Raw genomic sequence first — 15138 nt, forward strand, 5'->3', positions numbered from 1 at the left:
TGGCACTCATGCCTATTCCTACATAATTTAGTTTAAAATTACTTTGGAATATCTAGTGTAACTCTGTCATTAGTGATAACATAACTTTATTGGGTTATTGATTTGATTACTTTTCTTTATTCACATTCTTCACAAAATTAATTTATGGAGAATATTGAATTTCTATTTAAAATAAATATAAGTCCTGATTAGTTTGAAGTCTGATCTATTTTCGATAGGCTAAGTAGAGAATTTAGGAGTAGGCATCTCAGATATCGATAAATAAATGAATGATGATATATGATGAGAGAGCATTTTTGTTTGTTTTAAACAATGTCAGTAGTTTTAGGTGGAAAATTGTAATTTTTAAAGCATTTGTTTCTTTGACAAAAATTAGTGTATACTTGCTTCAGGTCATATAAAAATGGCATGAATTCTCTAGTTTTCTTCACTGATAGACTCAAAGCTCTGTGGCTCAGCAGCTTACAGCAGTGACTAAATGTTTGCCTTTTCTTTTTTAGCTCAGTACTAGTCCATGAATAGCTAAAAAGTTTTCCAGTAGTATTTACAAGTGGGTTTCAAGAAATGATAGTCATCTGAAGTTTATCTTGTGTAGCCAGTATTTAAAAGTTATTAAGGTTGTCTACACACAAAAAAGAAACAGCTCTTCTGGCTATATATGTGAATAAAAGTTAAAGGTTGGTGAAAATTAGCTTGTCAAGTAAACTTACTGACTGAGGAATAATTTTGTTTTCATTATCCAGTCCCCTGGCTGAAAATGAAATAGAAACGATCTGGTTACTAAAGACCAGCGCTATATTGGATCACTTCCTTGAGCTTTTGCTATGATCGTTAAAGGCAAAGTTAGACAGCTGCTGTAGATTTTGCCTGTGGTCTCACAAAAGAAATTATTTAACCCTGTTAGTTTCAGACACTATCATTTCTACTTTGCAGATATGTTTACTTTCTTCAATATGAGTGATATACTTCTGTTAGATATGAATCTCTGTGATTATGATTTGAACTTCTAATTTATGGGAAGGCAGTATAGCAGAAAATGAGTAATTTTGGCACTCTACCACAGTAGTTTCATGTCTTGAGTATGACAGAGCTCAACATTTTTGCTTATCTTCAGACAGATTTAAAAACTTCAGCTTTTACCTTTCAAAGTTAGACTTTGCATTTGTATCTGAAGACCTTTAGGGAATTCTAAAAATTGTGAATGTTGAGTGTGACTTACAATCTATTATAATTGGATATTTAAATATCCTTTTTGGGGCCCTAAATTCAGAGGAAATACTAAGTCCTCGACTTTAAAATCTCGTTTTGGATAAGTGTAAAATTAGAACAATGCCATCTACTCCTGAAATTGATGTCATAATGTTAAAAATGCCAGTGATGTTGGGTTCCTTTTGTAAAATGTGTTTGCATTATTGCTAGAGGTTTAAAGGGCAGGGAAATACTTTATTGTTTAGGCTAAAGAGGGCAAGATTTGGAAACCTACCGCTATGTGATTAAATCAGTGTGTTTGCCTTGAGGCTTGAGCCATTCAATCTGAATTCATAGTTTAAAATTTTGGATTTTTCCTCTGTTTGAAAAATAATACTTCTTGAAAATGTTAAGACTGCTCTTGCTTGCTCACATGAAAACTATTGAGGCAAGTGATCAGGGTTAAGAATTTTTTGCAATCAAGACTGCAGGTACATTTCAGTGTTTTAAAGAGAAAGTTCACAGCCACTTTACATAAAATTTTACTGGGCTTTTCATTAATCTAAAATAACTGGTCTATAAGTACTTTATCAGTGAAAACTGCTCAGCATGTAAAACGAGGAGTAGAAGAGCACAAAGGCTTCCTGCAAATTAAGGGCACAATGAGTACTAACGGACTTTCCAGCCATCTCCAGCTGTGAGATTATTATAGTTTTTGCAAACCCTTTTCTCTCAAAACTAAATCAAGAATGGTAGAGACCTGATAAAAAAGAAGTGTAGAAAAGCCTAACTAATCCTTAGATGAGTTACTTCAAACGTGCCAAAATAGAATAAAATCAGTTAATAGCATGGATTAAAGGTTACTTTTAATGCATTTTTATCATTCATGTTGAGAATTTTGTTGTATGTTAATGCATTTGGCCTAGGTTAAAAAAAAAATCCAGAAGGGGAAAAATATAATTAAATGTGAGAGTTACATAATCATATTGTTATGAGGAAATTTAGTACCAATGTTAGGTGCCAGATTTGACCTGTGAGATAAAAGCTGTGTACTTGAGATCAGAGCTGTAAACAGGTGGCTCTAATTTTGAGTGGTAAGTTTTCCAGTTATAATGAGGAAGGCTCATCTATGTACTACTAAGAGTTGATTTATTATGTAGATTTAAAAAACAACATGGCTTTCTGTCTTTGGAAAAAACAAGTGTTTCCCTGGATAAGGTCATGGAAGGGTGCTGAAATCCAATCTGGATTAATATTTTAAAAGTGTTTGATTTTTTTCAGGTGGTAAAGAGAAGGAGAAATAAGAGGCAGGTTTGGGGTGTGAAGGTAGTCTTTACTATTTATGCAGTGTCTGAAATGATCTCTTTTCATTTATACAAGGATAATATCATTTATACTTTTGATTCAGAATCACATTTGCCAGCTACTTAATCTGTGAAATACTTTTTCCACCTAACTGGCATATGACAGAGCTGCCAAAAATATTGGGCTAAGGGAAAACTGATTTGGCATGCTGCTGTTGGTAGGAAGAATTAAAAAAAAATAAGTGGTGTCTTTCTGGATGCATATTATATAGGTATAGATATAAGTATGTATCTATGTGTGTTTCTATCAACCTTGATAAAGTTTTATTATATGAACCTGGGTAGTGGGAGATTTTATAATCATATCATATTTGTCACTCCTCTAAGATGCCCAATTAGAAGTTTCTCTAATGGAACTTAGCATTTATTTCCTTATAAGAGACATGTATATTGATTTTGCTGTGGTTTAATAGGAAATAGGCTGACTGACACTCTGAGCACATGTGTGTGCTATGTATATTAGGTATTTGTATGTGCCATCCCATTTAATTACAAGTAGTGATTTTTCATAAGTCATGTGGTAATAAAGTCCTATTAATAGTCAAAATGTACAATCACCCATAAATTTCCTCTACTTGATATTCTGACCAGATTTAACCTTATACAAAGAACTCCTAGCTTGAATGCATTTTGCAACATTGCACAAATACTGTGATATATAGTTACTTATGTGCTTAAGAAGCTGAACTTTCGTTCAAACCCAGTGTCTTCCCATGGGATACGTTATTCTAGTGAATCAGAAAATGTCTTTGAAAGCAAAGTAATTCTTAATTTTTGGTGGCTTGAAAATGGGGATATGCCCCATGCATGAACGGGAAAAAGTCTAGTTGACTCCCATCGCTAAAAAATAATTCAGAGTACTCGGCCATCTTACGTTCCTTTGCGGGGAAGAAACCACACCACAGTGCTGCTGAATTATTTTAACTTCTGTAGTTATGTCTTTGTGTGTTTATAGGAGTGGGAACATTTTATCTTCTGTGTTTCTGTTGAGGTTGTTTCTCTGCAGTGCCCCAAGAACAGTCCTGGAGGCTAGCTTTGAAGCCCCGTGGACAAGCTGGATATCAAAGAGCCAGAGGAATTCGGCAGTAATTGTTTTATGGCTGGCCAGAAATCAGACCTATTTGTATAGGTAGCACACAAAATAGCTGTGATTTGACAATTTGGTGCTATTTATACCTGCCATAAAAAGAGAAAAGAAAAAGTTAAAGGGGTATTTTGGAAACAGGAACTAAGCTGTAAATGCAAATTGCTTCACCATTTTCTCAAAGGAACAAAAAAGGAAAGGGTTTAGGAAGTTTTTATTGAAGCTACGTTATTGAGGAACTGTCTGCTTTTAGGACATTTAATATTGCACTCATACTGAAACTATACTTTTTTCTGTTGGCAGTACCACCCCCCCCCATTCCCATCTGATTAAAATTATTTTTGTGGAGCAAAAGAAACTCTCTGGAGGAGGGACAGTGAAAATCTCAGAGCTTTCCATTCTCTCTTAACAGACCTTTAATATTTCATTTTACTGTTGTTATTTAGCTCGGGGTAAGAGCCATTTGCTGCTGCTATAGTGAATTTTTTCTTTACAAATAAAAATTATATTTTCAACAAGCAGTCACAGGTTGTTTACTGTAGTAGTGGGTGAGGATTTGCCAGGTAAATTTTCCTGGCTTTTAGGAAACATGCAGGAGAGCTTTTGAATGACTGTTTTTAATCTGTCAGCTCATAGAGGTCTTTTTGAATAAATTGGAACTCTCCCCTGGAGTATATTCCAAGCTAAAGGTGGGCAGTGTATCATGATGTGAGTGTAAGTCAGTGAGCAGCCCAAAGTGAAGTTTGTTTTACCAGAATGTCATTCAGACCTTTTGAGGTTGTCAAATGCTTCATTGTTTTGCCTTGAAACCCCCCAGTCCTGAGAGCAGTCTGAGTCTGGGGGCAACTGTGCAGAGAAAAAGCAAACATGTCTGTGATTGACTACAGTTTTGTCTTTTTTTTTTTTTAAAGAAACCCTAGAAATGCCTTAGGGACCCATGGGGCTTTGTTACAATTTAAAACCAGTTTACCGCTGGAGGCATTTAGGGCTGTCAAATTGAGACTGTATTAATTTGCTTTTAATTTTTTTCATCGGATCCTGATCCTCCAATAATAAGGAGAATGGTCTTTGTTAAGTGTACCTTAGTTTCGGGAGGGGGGGAGGCCCTGTAGTTTTGATTGGACAAAGAGAGTTCACAGAGGGTAGGGAAAAAGTGTGGGAACCCATAGAGATAAATCTGGTATTGGGACGGTCAGTTTTGTTTTTACTTGAATGAAGAGTTACAAATTAGGAATCTGAGTGAAGGATCAGGAGCATCTGACTAAAGATTTAAAGTGGGAATTTTCTAAAAGGTTTCTAAAATTAAGGTTTTCTAAAAACCTTAATTGGATTTCAAGATGGATTCCCTCTATGGAAGTAGGTGAAACCACTCTATAGAGAAGAAACAGTCTAGGTTGCTGGTACTCCTCAGGAATATGAAAACTCAGGGAGGGATAAGGACATAGGTAGTTACAGATCACCTGTAAGGGTTGAGGATGTACTGTGAGGTTAGGGCTGGCTAGTGAAGAGTTGTATTTCTAAAGTAGTCATCATTTATTCAGCCAACTCTGAGTACCTACTATGTGACAGGAACTTCTTCAAACATTGAAGATAACAATAAGAACTGAAGCAATTCTCATCTACTCAGGGCACTTCGTCTGGCATCAGGCATGATCCCACCACCCCCCCACCCCCCCCACCCCCGCCAAAAAAAAAAAAGAATGCTTTTATGAAGCTACAAAAAGCAAAGCTGTGGGAACAAAATTTTGAGAGATTAGTTCTACTAGTCAGAGATATCAGAATTTGAATTACGGTAAAAATATTGCAAATGAAAAGTCTAATAAAAATTACATGGATTAAAAAATTATCCAGTATCTCTCACATGATTGGTGTTTCTGTGTGATGTTTTCAGTTTCCGAACTCTGGGTTAGCATGGTAGAATATAGGGTTATATAGCTGAACAGGAGTAGGAAGGCAATTTATAGTTACTGAAGTTTTAATTCTGTACCCTGTTGTTCACATTTTACAGATGTAGATCCAAGACTCAGTATTAAATAAGCTGTCCAAGGTCTGTATGGCTTGAACACAGTGTGACATTATGTCCTGTTGGCTGGGGATAGTCCCAGTTTTTGCCTGTTGTCATGTGTCACTCTCAGAACTGAGGCTTTTTCAATAATTTGTTGTTGTTAAGTCGCTCAGTTGTGGTTGACTCTGTGATCCCATGGACTGTAGCATTCCAGACTTCCCCATCCTTCGCTATCTTCCCAAACTACAGAGTTTGCTCAAACTCATGTCCATTGTGTCGGTGATACAATCCAACCATCTCACTCTCTGTCATCCCACTGTCCTCCTGCCTTCAATCTTTCCCAGCATCAGGGTCTTTTCCATTGGCTCTTCACATGAGTTGGCCAAAGAATTAGAGAGCTTCAGCTTCAGCATCGGTCCTTCCGATGAATATTCAGGGCTGATTTCCTTTAGGATGGACTGGTTTGGTCTCCTTGTTGTCCAAGGGACTCTCAAGAGTCTTCTCCAGCACCATGGTTCAAAAAGCATCAATTCTTCAGCACTCAGCCTTCTATATAGGCTGTATGATCACTCTGTTTTTGAGTGGTATTAAACTAAGATTTAAACTCCAAGTCTCAGGCTCACCACTGTTACACCCTATTTCTTCTGTGGTTCTAGGTCATGACTCTAATTCCATGGTTGGTCTGATGAGAAGGCTGCTGAGACAGATCTGGCTCAGTGCAGTAGTCAGTACTTGGTTGGTGGTGCTTATCATGGGTGAAGGAGAAAAACAGCTTTCATGCTTCCTTCCTTCCTCTGTCTTCTTTCTAAACATCCTGTTACCAAAATGTTTTAGAATGTGATTTAATTTTCTTTCAGAAATTTCTAAGGAAATTTAGGCATTCAAGGAACTTCAAGTCTTGGGAACATATCTGTAAATATCAATCATCATTGCATGATACTAATCAAGAAAATTCTGGTGACTTGTGTCTTCTGGATAAATGGAAATTTGTTGCATCTCTTGATCACTGAACATGCTGCTTTTTCCTTTAATTTTTCTTCCTTTTCTTCACCTAATCAGAAGCCTAGAGCAGCAGAACAGTGCTTGTAGAAAGTAACTCTAATCTGGAAAAGAGAATAGGAAACTTACTTTCTGATTTGCACAGATGGGTCAGCTTTTCCACCAGCTTTGCTGGATAAATACTGAGAATGTCACTTTTATTTGGTTCCATTTAACAAGGCTCAACACTTCAGCTGGGTGAAGTTTTAGATGTGTACTATCTATCAGAGAGGTTAGCTAAAACTTAAATAGATTGATTTTACTAATAATTAGTTCTGGTAATTAAAGGACTTTTGTGTCACTAGTCTTACATGCCATGTCACTGCATCAGTAGACAGTGTGATCTGAGCTGTACCTCGCTGAGGCTCTAGTCTTCTTCATTTGAAGGAGGACTCCTGTCAGCTTTCTGTTAGCCTTTGAATCACATGGAGGGGTAGAAGCAAAATAAAGCCACTTTCAAAAACTTCTGGGATAGGTCAGGTTAGGGTGGGATGAAAATGCCCCATGTTGCGCTCATCTTACTTCTGGGCCACATTTAAAATTCTGTGCAGTTATGTGACTTCTGCCCTTGCAAAGCTCAGAAACTTGTGGGGAGAAGGGTAGGTCGACTTGTAAGCAGATACTGTGATACATTCAGTGTGAGTTAAGAATTATAGTTGATGTAAGAATGGAGTTTTGTGGGAGCATAAATGGGCAAGTTGAGATTGAAGATGAGCGCAGTTGTGTTTCCATTTATGTAACACATGTTTCAACCTGAGTCTCTTTTCATCTTTTGTACTACTTTTGGTTTATAAAGCATTTTATGTTGTTTTGCATTGTTTTTCTCCCCCAGTGACAGTTTATGACCCAGCTTGAACAATACAGTGAAATTCTTCTTTACCTCTAGCTGTTGTGGAGCCAAAGATAGATCTGGGCTGAGACTGGACTTTGTGACACAAATTTTGGTTTGTAGGTTGTGGCTGTTATTGTTGCAACAAATAACTGTAACTTAAAAGTTATTTAGAAGTAAAGCAAATGTTGCTGAGACAAAAGGGGGCCTGGTTGATTTATAAATGCTGCTTTAAAACAGTAAGCAGGTGTCTCAGCTTAAAGGGCTGTTTGGAATGAAATTGTTTTAGAGAAAAATTACTAGTAAGCTTCTGTGGGATAGTAGGATTGGAGACTGAAGTCCTGGCAGATCCTTACCTGTTGTAATCCCCCCACTCGCCCCCTTCCCTGCCTCCGCATTTCTGTTTCCCTTTTCTGGAAATTCAAAAGCATGAAATATATTTCAGAGAATGAAAAGAACAATGATACTAATTGAAAGACACTAAAGCTTTCCTGTCATACTGGTCAAGGGCAGTGTAGGAGCATTGCTCTGCAAGCATACTGTGTTCCCAGGAAGTATGGAAGAGTCTGGTCAGAGGCATTGAAAGGGTGTGCGTGCATGAAGGAAAAGGAGGGCTAAACCTCATTTGCATGGTTCAAAGTAATAGCTTCCTGAGCCTCTTCAAGAGTGTTTGAAGGCAAATTTGTTGCAAAAGATAGCTTGTCAGAACTTTTAATGTGGTATCTGTACAAATCACTTTAGGGACAGGTAGGATCTATTTCTGCTGTTAGACTGCTAGTTCATTAAGGATAGGATTTTTTCTTTTTTTTATCACTGTATCACTCACACTTTTGCACATGGGAAGTGTTGAATAAACATTTTATAGTAAGATACTTTTGTAAAGTACTTAATATATATAAGTACTTTAGTAGTAATAGCTGGTATTTAACACATACTGCATGTTACCTAGAAGAATTACCTAATTAGTCTAATGGTCACCCTATGAATTGGAACACTATTAGTACTACCCCCATGATAAGTGAGTTAATCCAGGTTGTGGGATACAAGATCAGTATCCAAAAGTTAGTAGTATTTCAGTACACTCTCTGTGAATATTCAAAGAATGAAATAAACAACTCTGTTTATAATAGCATCAAAAGAATAAAATACTTAAGAATACATTTAACAAAAGAAGCATAAAACTTATGCATTGAAACTATAAAACATTTTTGAAAGAAATTAAAGAATATATAAGTGAAAAATAACCCATGTTGATCAACTGAGAGTCCAGAACTAAACCTATGTGTCTCAGATTAACAAGGGTGCCAAGACCATTTAGTAGGGAAAGAATAATCTTTTTGATATATGGTGCTGGGTAAACTGGATATCCACATGCAAAATAATGAAGTTGGATCCTTACCTTATACTATACATAAAACTTAGCTCAAAATGGATCAAAAATGTGAGCTATAACTGTAAAACTCTTAGAAGAATGCATAGGAATTAATCTTCATCAAGGAATAGCCTTGAGTTTGGCAGGGAATGCATTCTTAAATATGATACCAAAAGTATAGCAACAAAAGAAAAACTAGATAAATTGGATTTTATGAAAATTAAAAGCTTTTCTATTTCAGTGGACACTTTCAAGAACGTGAAAAGACTGCCCATGGAATGGCAGACCATATTTTCAAATCATGTTTATGATAATGGCCTGTTTCCAGAATACATACACAGCTTAGTAATATGACAACCCAATTAAAAATGGGCAAAGAATCTGAATAGACATTTCTTCAAGGAAGAGGAACAAATGGCCAATAAGCACGTGAAAATATTCTCAATGTTATTAATTAACAAGGAAATAGAAATCAAAAGCATTTTGAGATACTATATTCTATCTCCTGGGATGGGTATTATAAAAAATCAGTAAAAAGTACTGGTGAGGATGTGGAGAAGTCAGAACCCTTCACACACTGCTGCAGGAAACGTGAAATGATGTATCCACTTTGGAAAACAGCCTGGCAGTTCCTCAAATAGGTAAACGTAGAGTTACTATATGACCCAGCAGTTCTACCCCTTGGCATCTGCTTAAGAGAAATGAAAACGTATGTCCACACAGAATCTTGCACATCAGTTTTTGTAGCGGCATTACTCACAGTATAGCTAAAAGATGGAAGCAGCCCACATGTCCATGAAATAATGAATGGATAAGTAATATGTGGTAAATTCATATGACGAAATAGTACTTGGCCTTATAAAAGAATGACATACTGATACACGCTACAACATGGATGTGTGCGTGCTTGGTTGCTCAGTTGGAGTGGGTTTCCATGCCCTCCTCCAGGGGATCTTCCCAATCCAGGGATCAAACCCAGGTCTCCTGCATTGCAGGCAGATTCTTTACCGTCTGAGTCACTAGGGAAGTCCACAACATGGATAAACCTTGAGAACATTGTGCTAAGTGAAAAAAAAAAGTTGCAATCCACTTATTGTATAATTCTATTTATATTAAAGGCTTAGAATTGGAAAATCTATAAAGGTAGATAGTAGATTAGTGGTTGCTTTGGGCTGGGGACTTTGAGGGGAAAGAGAAGATGACAGCTGAAGAATACAGGATTTCTTTTTTTTTTTTTTTTTTTTAGGATTTCTTTTTTTGAAATGAGAATATTTTAGAATTGTGATGGTTGTACATATCTGAATATACTAAAACCGTTGAATTGCATGTTTAAGAAAGGTGACTATATAGTGTGTGAATTCTATCTCAGTAAGCCTGTTATTTCATTAATAAAAATGCTGACACAAGCAATATCTTTAGTTATACATTGAGGTGAAAGTCACTCAGTCATGTCCCATACAGTCCCTGGAATTCTCCAGGCCAGAATACTGGAGTGGGTAGCTTTTCCCTTCTCCAGAGGATCTTCCCAACCCAGAGATCGAACCCCAAGAATACTGGAGTGGGTAGCCTATCCCTTCTCCAGTGGCTCTTCCTGACCCAGGAATCGAACCAGAGTCTCCTGCATTGCAGGCAGATTCTTTACCAACTGAGCTATCAGGGAAGTCCATGTTAGAGAAATAAACCTTTATGGTATATCTTTTCTTTTGATAAGGCACATGTCATCATTTCAGGGTTGTTGGTTGCCTCAGTATGGTTTATTAAAAGAGCTTTGCTTCCTGGGTTGATCAAGACCTAATTAAAAGTGTATATCTGGCTGCTTTGGTGATTTTACTCTAAGTTACTTTATATGTATGTTTGCTTTGTTTCCATTCATCAAAAATTCAAGCTTTTAGTTGATAGGAAATGGTAACAACTATTCGTTGAAGACTTATCATGTGTAGATACTTTTTTTGTGTGATTTTAATGTGTTATCCAGTACATCTCAGAATAATTCTATGAAGTAAATATAGTAATTCTGGGTTTAATGATGGGGAAACTGAGGCACAGGATTTAGATAATTTACTCAAAGTCAAATAATAGGTAAGTGACAGAATATGGTACTAGGTAGCAGCAATGTTTTGTATTATTCTGGGCCAGGCATATTTTACCTTATACGATAGATGTTTCTGGCATTGTGTGTTTAAAATAACTTTTTGTAAGTGAAACCATATTTTTAGTGTGCTAAAGGAGCCTATTATTTTAAATGAAACCTGCAAATAAATCAGTTCTTTTTTATCAGTCTTGACAATTGTGACATCTTAAATCAGGGCATTCCTATACATTTGATTGAATGCAGTAATTTCTCTGGTAATTCTATTGATTTGGGGTAGGTTTAAAGCTTTATTAGTTTCATTCTGCAAACTTTTATTGAGGACCTATTTTTTGTAGTAAAGAAAAAGTGCTGTAAGAAAGTCCAAAGGAGGCAATTCCCGATTTAGAATTAGCTGGTGATAAAAGCTTATAAAATACTTTCCCCTGAAACCTGTCCTTAATTTAAGCTTGTAAATTATATTGCTGTTCATGCCTAGATTTTTGTACATATGCTACAGCTGCACTATCTAAAACAATAGCCACTAGACATGTGTGGCTATTTAAATGTAAATTAATTAGTATTAAATAAAATGCAAAATTCTGTTCCTTAATCACTAGCCACATTTCAAGTGTTTGATAGTTGTGTGTGTGTAACCGGCGGCTGCCATATTGGACAGAACAGGACTAGAGAAATGGTAACATCCACTCTTTTCACAGGAATGAAGGTGCTCCATGTGCCTTTGTGGGGAATGAAAAGTGGAGGGAAAGGATCTGATGGGACTTTTTATTTACAAGTATACATTACACTTTTTTTTCCGACAGGATGAAAGCATATAAATAAGTTTTATGTGACATGGGAGCCTTCATGAGGAAATGAAGAGCCGGAGAAGCAGAGCTCTGTGTTTTTATATGCAAGTTTTAATAAAGGCTAGGTGGTCATGAAGAAGTAAGATAGGTTGGGGCGTATGGGTAGTTGTAGTAAACTAGGAGAAATTTAACAGGGCCTGTTGGTTGAAATTTCTTCTTCGCTGTCCTTTGTCTTCCTAGATTAGGGTGCTTCCTTCTTCCGGGTGTGGGGAAGCCTCCTCTCACGTGAGGTTTTTATGTCCTCTCTAAGCTTTTGGCCTCTTATTAGTTAACCTTTATGCCAGTTCAATTTTTAAGTAATTTTTTTCCCCTTTTCATCAGCTATTTTCAGAGGGCTGTCGGTCAGTGTATCTAGTCTACCATGTAGATTACCCGCTTATATAAAAGGATGTAAGTCAGGGACAGCCAGATGGAGGAGGTGCCTACGACAGGGAAGGCAGAAAGGCGTGGAGTTCGTTCCCTGCTCTCTCCAAGCTCGCCACTCTCTCTGAATCTCCACGTGCTCACCAACCCAGAAACAATATGTGTTACATTGTTTTAAGACCTTGGAGTATCTTCATAATGTCTCTTCCAAACTGAAAAATAATAGGTAACTGAAGTGTTGGTAAACAGTATTTTAAAGTATTAGTTATGCTGCTTTTTAAATGGAATTTTGTGTTATTAAAAAGTCCCCCCATATGCTCCTAAGAATTTAGTAAGCTATTCATTAAGTGTAAAAGGAAATGTGAAGGCTTTGGTCATATATGCTTTTTTTAACATTTAATTAGGATGAAAAGAAAACATATGTTGAGAGACTAATGAAGCAAATGTTCATATTCCACTATTCATTAACATGCAACCATATTTGGTTGTGTGTATATCTCTTAAAAGTGAGTTGCAATCACCATACTTGAGCCTTTAATACTTAGCGCACACATCCCCTAAGACCCAGAATGTTATCCTGGGTAACAATATTATCATTATCACTCAAGAAATAAATGATAAATTTGTTCCTAATACCATATAATGCCATGTCTATTTAAACATCCAGTTGTCTCCTAAATTTCTCTTTTCCCAAATCAGGGTGTCATCAAGTTTTATGCAAGTCTGTAGTTTTGAGCATCCCTACAACTTTTATTTTTTATTTTCATGAAATTATAGCCTCCTCAACTTTATCTTGAAAAATTGGAAACCTACAATAAGGTTGAAAAGTAGTACAAGGAATGCCCACATTCATCAATTATTAATGCTTTGCTTCTTATACTTTATCTCTTTGTTTATACCTTTCAGTCATTTGAAATTAAATTACAGATATCATGACCTCTTAACCCTAAGTTCTTAACAGTGTATCTCCTAAGGACAATAATTTTCTCCAGTGAACCACAAAGCCATTGATCACATGTAAGATTTAACATTAGCCTTAAGATGTCATGTCTCTTTGGTATCCTTTAATCTAGGACATTTCCCCTGCCTCCACCTTCTCCCCACTTTTGATCTTAACATTGTTGTCTTATAGGTGGCTAGGCCAGTTGTGTTATAGAACCTCTTACAGTCTGGATTTGTTTGATCATTTCTTTATAGACTCGTTTAACTTGAATTTTCTATCCCTTTTCTTTTTGTGAATTGGAGTTATATCTATAACTTTTATTCCATTTAGGTTAAATATTTTTAGCAAGACACTTCCATGGGTATTTGTTGTTGTGTTTCACATCAGGAGGCACTTAGTGTTGATTATCCCAGTATTAGGATACAGAGCTTTATCACTTGGTGGAAGTGGCAAAAGCTATTGAAAAGATACATTTTTCCTCTTGTAATTACAAAGTGGCCATGTGATGATACTTTGTATCTTTCACATGTCATATTACACAACACAGGAATGGAACCAGGGTCTCCTGCATTGCAGGCAGATTCTTTACCAACTGAGCTATGAGGGAAGCCCACATTACATATTAGTCTTTGTGTAATGTTTTAGCATCTACTGATGATCCTTTGTGATGAACCTGGTTAGCTATTTCACTGGGATTGCATATTAGTTATTTTCTTAGTTTTGTGGTACTTATGTTTAAGAGAATAGGGATTTATTCCGTCACTCCCCCTCCCATTTTTATCCATTGCTATATAGTTTTTGAAACAGTTTATGTCTTGGCAAATGCTTTCTGTCTGACTATATGGTTTATAGAAATATGTGATAATATAAAGTTTTCTTTGTACTCTAATTTCTCCAATAATTTTTAAAAGTTGAGATATGATGAAGGTGAGTCTAGGGGGAGGGAACTAATTCTAGTCAAATGCTTATGGTCATTTTAATTTACAGTATTGAAGCCCTTGTTTTTTGCTTTTAAACATGCTGTGGTTTCTGAAGAGTTATGCTGTTTCAGAAGAAATTTGTGCCTCTGTAGATTTAGCTACAGTTCAGGAAAATTTTGTGAACTCTTATTAAGTTCTGGGCATGGATATCAAGAATGCCATCATACTCTTAACAGCTTTGGAAGCAAGTGTTGGAATGTAACTATGTAAACTTTTTTTTTTTTCCTTTTTCCTTCTCTTTCACTGCTTCTTTGGTTTTATTGCCAGGGATGGGTGTGAAAGCAACTTGTCTGAAATTTTGTTGCCCTTAGGGAGTGACTTAAAATTCCCAAGATTGTTTTAGAGCTGATTCTTGATCTTGGAATGATGGAACAGACCTCTTGGTAATCCTCTTCCTGAAGTGAGCATGGATTCTAAGAGGGGCCTGAAGAGTCCTGAGTGTAATGGTGGTTTTCTTGTTGCTGTTTGTTTGTTTTTCATTTTCTTTTGCTGATGAGCTTTATTAAGGGGATTTTCAAACTTTCTGAAGTAATGTTTATTTTAAATGAAAAAAATACATATATTGCTAGCAATTGTGTTATTGTCTGAATTGTGTCCTCCCTCCTGCCGTATTTTTATGTTGAAGGTACAACCCCTACACCTCAGAATATAACTATACTTGAAGATAGAGTCCTTAGAGACGCAATTAAGATTAAATGAGGTTATTAGGATGGATTCTAATCCAGTATCATGTCCTTCTAGAAGAGGAGACTCAGAAACAGGCCTAAAGAGGAAAGACCCTATGAAGACACAGGGAAAAGATGGCCATCTACTAGCCAAGGAGGAGGAGAAATCAGTGCAGCTAATACCCTGATCTTGGATTTTTGGCTTTCAGAAATGTGGCAGAATAAGTCTCTTACTTAAGTCATCTTGTCTATGGTATTTTGGTATGGCAGCCTGTGCAGACTAATACCATATGATCCAGCAATAGTGCTGTATATTAATGCATATATATATTACATTTAATTTGTCAAAAATTATTTGTGTATTAAAATG

At 36.3% G+C, this 15138-nt stretch overlaps 1 protein-coding gene across 2 annotated transcripts in view; it reads left to right on the forward strand.

Moving 5' to 3' along the window:
* The window catches only part of MLLT3 (MLLT3 super elongation complex subunit), a 288824-nt gene that overhangs the window by 17201 nt on the left and 256485 nt on the right, over nt 1-15138 (forward strand). The window lies entirely within an intron of this gene.

Source organism: Cervus elaphus, chromosome 29, assembly GCF_910594005.1.
Source record: "Cervus elaphus chromosome 29, mCerEla1.1, whole genome shotgun sequence".
In the NCBI taxonomy this organism is placed as follows: domain Eukaryota; kingdom Metazoa; phylum Chordata; class Mammalia; order Artiodactyla; family Cervidae; genus Cervus; species Cervus elaphus.